Raw genomic sequence first — 11,089 nt, 5'->3', positions numbered from 1 at the left:
AAAACAGGATCACATTTCTCCAGTTCATGTTCTAGGCTCACACAGGCCGTTTTCCTGCGATGCAACACACGTCTGTAAAGACCAGGACCTGCCTTCCCCCATCTCTCCTGACTCCATTCTTCCATCAGCCCGGAGGCCTCAGGGAGTAGGGAAGGAGTGGGGAAGAAAATGGGACAGATGTGAGGTCTCTGGATTTCATGCTAGGGATTTGAGAACTGGGAGCGTACAGCGAGAGTGTCTTCATGCTATAGGAAACCTCTCTTCACAGCAATATACAAGCACACACCACAGTCTGGCTCCCACATAGAGCAGATGCACTCATTTAATCATTCAGCCCCAGCCATAGCATCCTGCTTCAGGTCTGGGAGACCCAAGCAGAGGGGAGGAGTGTCAGAGGCTGGAGCAGAGCTGGGAGGAGCAGCCCTGAGAGCGAGTGGGGAAAACCGAGGCCCCTGGTCCAACCCACCCTGAGGATGGTGAAGTGCCTGCTTTTAGGGACATTCAGGGACACTGTGTCTCCTCATCAGCTCCATGCCTGCGGGAGAACATTGGTCTCTAAAATCCATTTCAGTCTGACCCATCTTGGACTCCCTGACATCCTTGAGGGCATAGACAAGGTTCCGGGCGTGAGGGTCTGCAGTGAAGAGGTTTCTTAGGCACAGAGAGTTTCTCTAGAAAACAAAAGGATGGATCGTTCAGAGTCATACCCTCGTCCAGCGCTCTCCCATCCCACGTGTCCCTGCTCCCCACCAGGCCTCCCCAGCCTCAGCATATTCTTTGGCCCCTTCTCTCCTCATCAATTTTCTCTGAATCCGCACCGGCTTTTCTGGCTCTCTTTCTTGCTGGTTCTTACCTGCCGTCTCTGTCTTGCTTTGTCCCTCTCCTGATTTCTCATTCCCTGTCACCCCACAATGACCCTGCTCTCTCTACCCTGCTTCCTTCCTCAGTTTCCTGCACTCCCTCCCTCAGAAATAGGATTTTCTACACATCAGGCACTCATGAAATAAAGGAGTCCAGTGAAGAGAATCACAGCAGAGTGACTAGGGCGGATTCCCATGGCCTCAGGTGTCCATTAGATCTTCCCTCATTCCCTGGAAGGGCTGCACTGGGGCTGGTGACACTGGAAGTTGTGGTTGTTGTGTTAGTTTCATGGAAGTTATAGTGGACTGGGGGTAAGGGGGTTGTGGTGATTCCACTGGAAGGTGGGGTTGGTCCAGGAGGGGTGGGCACAGTGATTCCACTGGAAGGTGGGGTTGGTCCAGGAGGGGCGGGCACAGTGATTCCACTGGAAGGTGGGGTTGGTCCAGGAGGGGCGGGCACAGTGATTCCACTGGAAGGTGGGGTTGGTCCAGGAGGGGCGGGCACAGTGATTCCACTGGAAGGTGGGGTTGGTCCAGGAGGGGCGGGCACAGTGATTCACTGGGAGGTGGGGTTGGTGCAGGAGGGGTGGGCACAGTGATTCACTGGAAGGTGGGGTTGGTCCAGGAGGGGCGGGCACAGTGATTCCACTGGAAGGTGGGGTTGGTCCAGGAGGGGCGGGCACAGTGATTCCACTGGAAGGTGGGGTTGGTCCAGGAGGGGCGGGCACAGTGATTCACTGGGAGGTGGGGTTGGTGCAGGAGGGGTGGGCACAGTGATTCACTGGAAGGTCGGGTTGGTGCAGGAGGGGCGGGCACAGTGATTACACTGGAAGGTGGGGTTGATCCAGGAGGGGCGGGCACAGTGATTCACTGGAAGGTGGGGTTGGTCCAGGAGGGGTGGGCACAGTGATTCCACTGGGAGGTGGGGTTGATCCAGGAGGGGTGGGCACAGTGATTCCGCTGGAAGGTGGGGTTGATCTGGGGAAATGGTCATGGTGATTCCACTGGAAGTTACAGCTGATTAAGAACGGGTGAGTGGTTAGCTCCATTGGAAATTTGGTTTTGTTCTGCTGCTACAGCTACTATGAATAATACTAATGATAATAGTAATGGCTGCCATTTAAGTGCTCACTATATTCTAGGCATTGTGCTAAGTAACACATATAAATTAGTACTAATATCCTTGCAATACCTCCTTGAGATAGAAACTATTATTACTCCCATTTTATAGATAGGTAAATTGAGGTTTAGAGAAGTTAAGCAGCTAGCTCCAGGTCAGGCAGTTAGCAGGCTGTGGAACAGGGATTTAAATCAAGGCAGTCTGACCCCAGAGCCAGCCCCTAAAGCCCTTAACCCATGCACTATTCCATATCCCACGAAGTGGGGAGTCAGAAGACCCTGTTTGCAGGGGATGGTGTTATTCCTTCTCCAACTGTTCATGATACTCTCCAACTAAAGAATGTGAGAGAAAAGTTGAAGGCCCATGTGTGCACACCAAGCTCCTCTCCAAACAGTGTTGTGCCCTTCCTCTAGGGGGCAGATAATCAAGGGGAATTGTTTTGGGAGGGAACCATAATGTGCATTTTTGCTACATCAGATAATTTTTCTGAACACAAAAGTTTGGAGCCTGGTGCAGTGGTTCATGACTCACACTTGTAATCCCAAGGGGATCGCTTGAGTCCAGGAATTCGAGACCAGCCTGGCCAACATGGTGAAAGCGAAATACAAAAAAAATTAGCTGAGTATGGTGGTGCACACTGGTAATGCCAGCTACTCAAGGAGGCCGAGGCACAAGTATCACTCAAGCTTGGGAGGCAGAGGCTGCAGTGAGCTGAGAGCATGCCACTGCACTCCAGCCTGGGCAACAGAGCAAGACTTTGTCCCCAAGAAAAAAGTTGTGGAGCCTCTGGTTTAAGGGTCCCCAGATGGTCTTGACACATGGACTAGTAAAAAAACCAGTCATGTGTAGCTTGAAAAAATAAGATCTTCTGGGATTCAGGGAAGGAGCTCAGCTTTCTTGTTTGATCAGTTACAGGTAAGGTGAGACTGGGCTTCTTTCCCTGTCCTGCCTAGTTTCTACCCTGTTCTGATTTTCCATCCCAATAATAACCAAGGGCTTGGCCTCCCAGATGCCTGTAGACCCTCTCCTCATTGACAGTTCCTGGATGTAGGTGATGCCCTTCACCCTCCACATGTATTCTTGCCTTGTTGTTGTCTGGACTAACATAAGGATTGGCAATTTAGATTTGAGGGAAGAATCCCAAAACTGTGTGTTGATGCCTTAGGTTAGGGTCAGAGCCAAGAGAGAAACTAAGTGAGAGACTGATGAAAAGTTGGCCTGTGGAGACAGCATAAATTGGTTTTGTGTTGTTCAGGGACATAAAACAGAGGAGTCAAAGCCATGCTGGGGAAACTCTAGATAATTAAATCTGTGTGAGTGTGGAACAGCAGTGCTTCATGAGGTGTTTAATTAAAGGCTAGATGACTGCTGTCAGAGATGGTGGAAATAGATTCCTGCCTACTATGGGTGGTCAGACACTACTTCAAGTTCCCTTCCAACTCTAATGCGCCTATATCTGGGAATGATATATTATAGAGGAAATAGGTTCATCTTCTGGGAAGAAGAGTTGCCGCTGAGAACAGAACAGAAGACAGATGCTGGGTTGCATTGCAGAGAAAGAAGCAAAATAACCATCCCTCCTCCTGTGATGAGAATGTGAGCAAAGAGGACAGAGTGTGGGTTCCGGAAGTTGTCAACACTTTCCCCCGACTCGACTCAAACTCCAAGATTATTCTCTTTTAAACAAAATCACTCACCATTTCCTAAAAGTAGAAGGAAGTGAAACTGCATGTAAGGGAAAATGGTTTTCTCTTCCTTTTGTGATAGTCTCCTGTGTGGGGCTGGAAGGGAGGGCTCATCCCTTAGTCCTGATGGAATTAAGCCTTAGACGGGAAAGAGAAAATGAGAATCTAGAGGATGGAGTCTCAAGGTGGAAATCTGAGGGCTGGACTACCAGGAATTCTGATCGCTAAAGAATAGGTCCTCAAGCTACAGGAAGCACCGCTAGGGGGACCTGGGCTGCAGGGAGGCTGGATGTCTGGTCCTTGAGGTCCCCTCACAGAACACCACCTCTTCGTTTTCTCTTTTAAAGAAGGCTTTAGGCTGGGCACAGTGCTCACGCCTGTAATCCTAGAACTTTGGGAGGCCAAGGGGGGCGGATCTCGAGGTCAGGAGTTCAAGACCAGCCTGGCCAACACAGTGAAACTCTGTCTCTACTAAAAATACAAAAATTAGCTGGGTGTGGTGGCACGCACCTGTAGTCCCAGCTACTCAGGAGGCTGAGGCAGGAGAATCGCTTCAACCTGGAAGGTGGGGGTTACAGTGAGCTAAGACCACGCCATTGCACTCCAGCCTGGGTGACAGAGTGAAAAAAGAAAAGCTCTTAAAGCACCGTCTGGGTAGGGCCTGGATATGTAGCCTGTTGTTTCTGCAGCTGTGAGAAGTGGCAGAATCCCCGTGCTCAGAGAGGAGGGTACAGCAGCCAGAAGGTACGTGAGGATGGAGGGTGACTTGGTCCCCAGATCCTGGGGAGGAGTGAGAAGTGGAATAGTTCGAGGGGATCAAGGCTATCAAAGTGCAGGGGATCCACCCTCTGAGGCAGGGATGGAGCAGAAAACCTGCTCTAGCTGGAGGCCTCCTTTCCTGGACAAAAAGTCCTGAGAACCTAGGATAGCCAGGCAGGAGCAGGGGTGTGAGAAGGAAGCCCCTGCAAACAGAGCTTAGTGGGTAGGACGCAGGCAGTGAGAGCCATGTGAATGGGAGCTGGGGACTGGACCTCTGGGCATTGCTGAGTAAGTAGCAAACCTGCAAAGCACACCTTGAATGAGATGGGGAAGAGAGCCCCAGGGGGAGGGAAGTAGACGCTGGGGTCTTTGCAGTTTGGGAGCTGGGGGTGGGAGAGTTTGGGGGATGATGGGAGCTGTTGAGGAGATGGAACCAGTGGTGTACTGGTGAGTGCATACCTGTGTGCTAGAGCTCATTGCTGGATTTTTGGCAACACAGCCCTCGTTAAAAGTTAACTTGTATGAACTTACAGTGAGCTAAATTATATTTAAAGCAAAGGTACAAATGCTCCAAGCTCATTACTTTCTAATTGTTTTACTACCTTTTACTATTCTCGCTGTCCATGAAGTTATGTACACCCGTTACCTCTGCCTGGTGGGAGTGCTATGTAATGGGGTGCTGCCCATCATTTCCTACTCCATGCACAGTGATTCACCCTGGTAATGTGCACTCAGCCCTGGTGGGTGCATTTGTGCCATGGGAAGTGAGTGGTTAAACCTTCACCAGCACACAAGCTGCGGGGGTCCTCAGGAAAGCGATGGCACTGGAGAGGAACGCTCCTGCCTCTAACCCACCTTGACAGAGACGCTCCCCTTTTGTTTTCAAAGAATTTATAGACACTTTTCCACCGGTGAGCTTCCACTGGTTCTTCTCATCAGTGCTGTGTGCCAGACGAGCTGGATGATCAAGGAAGTACCTACTCTCTGGACACTGTCAGTTTGCCTGGGGACTGAGAGCTTATACTCCAAGCTTGCTTCCACTCTGGATGAGGCCAACAGAGAGAGCCCAAAGACAGCTGAAGGAGCGGCAGAAAACAAAGTTGGGAACGCGGTAACTGGCTCTCAGTTCCTTCATTCACAGGTCATGATAAAAAGCTGGGGCTAGATTCCATGAGAGTCTTTTTTGTTTTCTGTTTTTTTTTGAGACAGGGTCTTACTCTGTTGCCCAGGGTGGAGTGCAGTGGTACAATCTTGACTCATGGCAACCTCCCAGGCTCAAGCGATCCTCCTACCTACATCAGCCTCCCAAGTAGCTGGGACTAGAGGCATGCTTCACCATGCCTGACTAATTTTTGTATTTTTTTTGTAGAGCTAAGTTTTCACTATGTTGTTCATGCTGGTCTCGAACTCCTACGCTCAAGCAATCCTTCTTCCTCTGCCTCCCAAAGTTCTGGGATTACAGGTGTAAGCCACCACTCCTGGCCAGTAGAGGACTTCGTAAGCATCAAATCTTTCCCCTCCAGCTTTTGGCTGTTTGAAACTGGAGAAGTTGCAGAGGAAAAAAGTAAAATTACCTAGAGGGGGAAATATACTAGGACATGTTCTAACAATACGATCCTGATTACTTATATCTACAAAAGTGTTTAAATGGCCCTGATACAATATATCTAGGAAAGGACGGGAGCACTTGAAGGGCCTAAACAGGGATTTGCCCCCTGCCTCCTCCAATCCCCATCTGCCTCCTTCCAAGCCACCTGAATATACATAAAGCCTGGAACCAATATGGTTGCTATCCAAATACAGCTCTTACAAAAGCCTCCTAAAAAGTATTTCTTCCCCTCCTTTATAAAATATCCACAAATGAACAAACTCATGATAGCTACTAATAGCTTTTATTGAACATTCCCTGTGCCAGACATTATTCAAAGTGCTTTACAGATATTAGTTTATTGAATATTCATATTACCCTATGCTTAGGTGCCACGATCCCCATTTTACAAATGAGGAAACTGAGGCATTGAGATGCCTCAGTTCACCTCGCTCAGATTTGTAAAGCTAAGAAGTGGCAGAATCAGGATTCAGACCCAGGCAGACTGGCTCCTGTGCCATGTTCTTAATCACTATGAAAAGAAGGCATCAATTACAGCATTGACCCCAGCCGCCCCCTTCAAACTATGGCATAAACCTAAACTCCTCCCCCAGAGAAAGCCTGGAGCTTCCATAGAAGCAGCAAAGGTTTAGCCAGGTTAAGTTTAAAATAAAACAGTTGCAATATTTATCAGAACGGACATTCCATTAGAATGAGTAAGTTGGAATCGGGTTGCCCAAGCAAAGCTGACTGGAAGGAGATCATATTTTGATGTGTATTTGGAGGGTCAGTTCTGACAGCCATGAAGCAGGATGCAGTGGCAGAGCTTAGAACTTCTGTCTTGTTTACAGAATGAGAGATTAATTTACCTCGGTGTTAGAAATGTTAGGATGCAAACAGTTGCGTACAAATAGAAAAATCACAGAGACACAGAGTAATTTTGGAATTGTTTCAGTCTAACCTAGGCCAAAAAAAGAAAAAAGAAGAAGAAAGAAGTTCTATTTAGGAATTGCCTGATCTCCAGATTCTCTCTGCCCTGTCCTTTAATTTTAGCATGTCCTAATTGAGATTGCTTTCAGACGTCTAGACAAGTCGTCTGCTTTCTCTTTCTAGTTTTCATCTCAGATCTCCAGTTCCACTGCAGCTCTCCCCACTGCCAAGCTTATTGGCCCTTAGCACATTTAACATCTTTCCATGCTCTCTCCTGGGTGGCAGGGACCTCGATCCCGGGAACTACCTTTTCCAGACTCCCTTGTCAGGAGGCTCCAAGGACATTTGATCTTCCTCCGTGAGACGAACTCTCACGAGACTCAGTCCTGTGGCAGCAATGGCTGTATGCGTGCATGGCTTCCTGGGTGAGGATTTTGCAGTGGTCTCTGCTTTTCCCTGCCTCTGGCATGCTGGGGGCTGTGGAGGAGCGGAGGATCCTCAGCAGTTGCCTGCACGTCCCTGCCTCTGGTGACAGTAGATCTCTGCTCTCTGTGGCAGTGAACCTGAAAACTATTGGCTGTCATCCTGACTTTCACTCCTCCAGCTTTTGTGGTTTTGAGTGGTTTCATAAGCACCTAATTCTTGTATTAAATCCTTTTATGCTTGAAATAGCCAAAGCAGTTTCTGTTTTCATAAGTGAGCTCTGACTGTTACAGTATTTGGTATAACAAGTGGTTTCAGAAAATTGACCTTCAAAGGTGGGAACCTGGGATTGGTTCACTGACCCCTTAGTCTTGAGGGCAGGGATGACCTCACACTAGTATAAAATGAAGTCTTTGTATTTCACAGCAAAAGAGAGAAAAAATGACTTAGGTTATCACCTGGGGTGGTGCATGGAATACAGCGACTGATGAAATGAAGGCTGGGAGCCCAGGTGGTGGCTGTGGCAGACTGTGAAGCTGAAGTGTTGACAGTGGGGACCGTGGGTGGCTGCACTGGGAGATTACAGAAAAAAAAATGGCCCCTGTGCGGCATCCTCAGTCGAGGTGTTGCCAGGGAACACAGAGCTTTCTCCGAATATTCTAAAAGACATGCTTCTCTCTCAAAGCCATAGGGACTGTGGATGAAAAAACCAGACCCACCGTTTGATTCTGCAGATTGGAGAATTACATTCAACTTGCATTTATATCCTTGCCAGTCTCGTGTGACATCTGGAATATTTGTTAAACAGAAGCCCAGAATTGGGGTAGAGACACCTGGGTAGATTTCTATGAATTTGAAAAACTTTGAACTTCCAAATCCCACAGAGCTTTCCTTGCCAGCAGAAGTAGCCCCTCCTCCCCTTTGTGAGGAAGTCACTTTCTCTGGGCTAAAGACCCTGTAGTGACGCCCTCACAGCACTCCCTTGGCAAGGGACTGTAGCTTTTCCTCAGGCCCTGTATTAGTTTCCTATTGTTCTATGACAAATTACCACAGATTCAGGCTGAAAACACACAGATGTATTCTCTTGCAGCTCTGGAGGTCGGAAGTTTAAACCAGTTTTACTGGGCTAAAGTCAAAATGTCAGCTGGACTGTGGCCCTTCCGGAGGCTCTAGAGGAGAATCTGTTGACTGACCTTTTGCAGCTGCTAGAGGCTTCCAGCACTCCTTGGTCTGCGGCCCCTTCCTCCATCTTCAAACCCTGCATCGCAGCATCTTCAAATCTCTCTCTGACTCCCGTCTCCCTCTTATAAGGACCTTTGTGATCACATTGGTCCCACAAAGATAATCCTGGATAATCTCTCCATTACAAGATCCTTAAGGCAATTATGCCTGCAAAGTCCGTTTTGCCATAAAAAGTAACATATTTCCAGGTTCTGGGAAGTAGGACGTGAATGTTTTTGAGGGGCTGTTATTCTGCCTACCACATGCCCTATTGCAATGCCCCTCATGGCCTCCAGCTCCATGCACCAAGTCACATCTAGGGGCTGAGAGCAACCACGCTGACAGTGAGCACGGAAACAGGGTCCTCAACTCTAAACACAGGGAACTGGACTCTGCCACAACCACGTGAGCTTGAAAGAGATGCCAGGCTTCAGATGGGCCCCCATGACTCATAGAACTGTGGTCTCATAAATGGGTGTTGTTTTAAGCTACATTCGTAGTAAGTTATCACTGATAGAAAGCAAACACGTGGGTGAGCTTATCATGTGCTAGACTCAGTGTTAGCTCAAGTAGGTGTGAGTCGCCCTAGCAGTTCTTTGGTGGCTTGAAATGTGGACTCGCTGGTGGTCTATACTAAATGAAGTTGAGATCCCAGTGTTTCATTAGTATAATTGGAAGAAAAAAATCAAAAGACTTAAGAAGAGAGTTATGTTGGAATGGATTTAATATGTGCAACTTGCTCACCCACTCCTTCATTACGTCCTCGCAGAAGGTTCCATTGAAACTGTGTTCATCAAGGCATTAGAAGGGAGAGGACCAGCATCCCTGAAAAGCTCCGTAGCAGCTCTTTGCTAAATGCAGTGGTGGATGATCTGACCATTGAAATGGGCTTCCTGATTTCAGTGGGCCTGGTGGAATCTTTAGGAAACAGTAGGTGGGTGGTAGGACTTTCTCTCCAGAGACAAGACAGGCATGGTTGTTGATGTGGGCATCAAGACCAGAGCTATAGTCAGGGATCTTTGGCTAGGGCTTATTAATCATGGTATTACTAGGAATGAAATATCTATTCAGCCCACTAAAATCTTATGTGATCTGTATAAGTGAAAACATCTAGGTGGTTGAACAGAGAACTGACTTGAGTTGCCTCAGTGGGACGTCTCACACTCTCACCTAATTCCCAGGTCTGAACCTGTTCGCAGACCTAGAAATGAAAGGAAGGCAGCAAGATCCATCACCACTACAAGGATATGCCGTAAATCTTCCTCCAGGTTTTCAAAAGGAATCTCAGCCATTTATCATGGTGACAGTACAATGGGGAAATGAAAACACCCAAACCTTTAGGGTAATATACAAGACATCATTGCAATCTACAAGGCAGGGTGAGCTTATGGGGGTTAGAACATAAATGACGTCTTACTCCAAGTTCATCTCTAGGCTCCGTCTGTGCATATTTCTCCACTTTCAAGTGGGAATGAAAGCAAGGCCATAAGGCTGTTTAAGACATTGCTGAATAAATCCACTGCTGCCTAAATTGTCTGTATGGAGACACTGGGTACTAACAGAAGAAGCACAGTGCAGGTCCCAGAGCTTTGGAGCAAAGGCATGACCTCTTCTCCACATCCTCACATCTGACTTGATCTTGGATACTCAGTATGTAAGAGTTCATGAGACATGAGCTGCCCTTTATGAACTGGGTGTTGTCTGCACCGCCAAACAAGACTGGGCATACTTAGCAGTACTCACCTCCTTGAATGGAAGTGGTGCCTGTGAATTTGGCCCAGTTAGGTCCTCAAGGCACAAGTAAGAGGCATGAGCAGGCAGCTGTAACTCCAATGGCATCTTCCCCAGCTACATTTCTAACCTCTCCCTCCATAATCACAGTCACATGAAGAGTTTCCTATGTCCAGCTGACTGAGAAAGGAAAGATTTGGTTTCATCTGATGCGTGGTTGGTTCTGCATGCTCTTCGAACACCACAGAGCGTGGGCTGCTGCAGCATTACCACCCCACTAAGGGCAACCCTGCAGGGCAGTGGGGAAGGAAAATCCCCCCAGTGAGCAGAATTGTAACGATTGCATCTGCAGGATTGAGCATGTAATCCCAGCCTGTAATCATGCCTGTAATCCCAGCACTTTGGGAGGCAGAGGTGTGCAGATCATGAGGTCAGGAGTTTGAGACCAGCCTGGCCAACATGGTGAAACCCCGTCTCTACTAAAGATACAGAAAATTAGCCAGGCATGGTGGTGCACACCTGTAATCCCAGCTACTCAGGAGGCTGAGGCAGAAGAATTGCTTGAACCTGGGAAGCAGAGGTTGCAGTGAGTCAAGATCGTGCCACTGCACTCCAGCCTGGGCAACAGGGTAAGACTCCATCTCAAAAACAAAAAAATGTATCTGCTTTATTTACTTTGGACCAGAGTTACAGTTTACCCTAATCAATACGCAGCGGCTAACAGTTGGGCTGGATAACTCAGGGTGTGGAAAGATATGGTGAATTGATGACA

This window comes from Callithrix jacchus, chromosome 4 (genome assembly GCF_049354715.1).
Source record: "Callithrix jacchus isolate 240 chromosome 4, calJac240_pri, whole genome shotgun sequence".
Classification (NCBI taxonomy): Eukaryota; Metazoa; Chordata; class Mammalia; order Primates; family Cebidae; genus Callithrix; species Callithrix jacchus.
Note: the sequence above shows the minus strand (reverse complement) of the source record.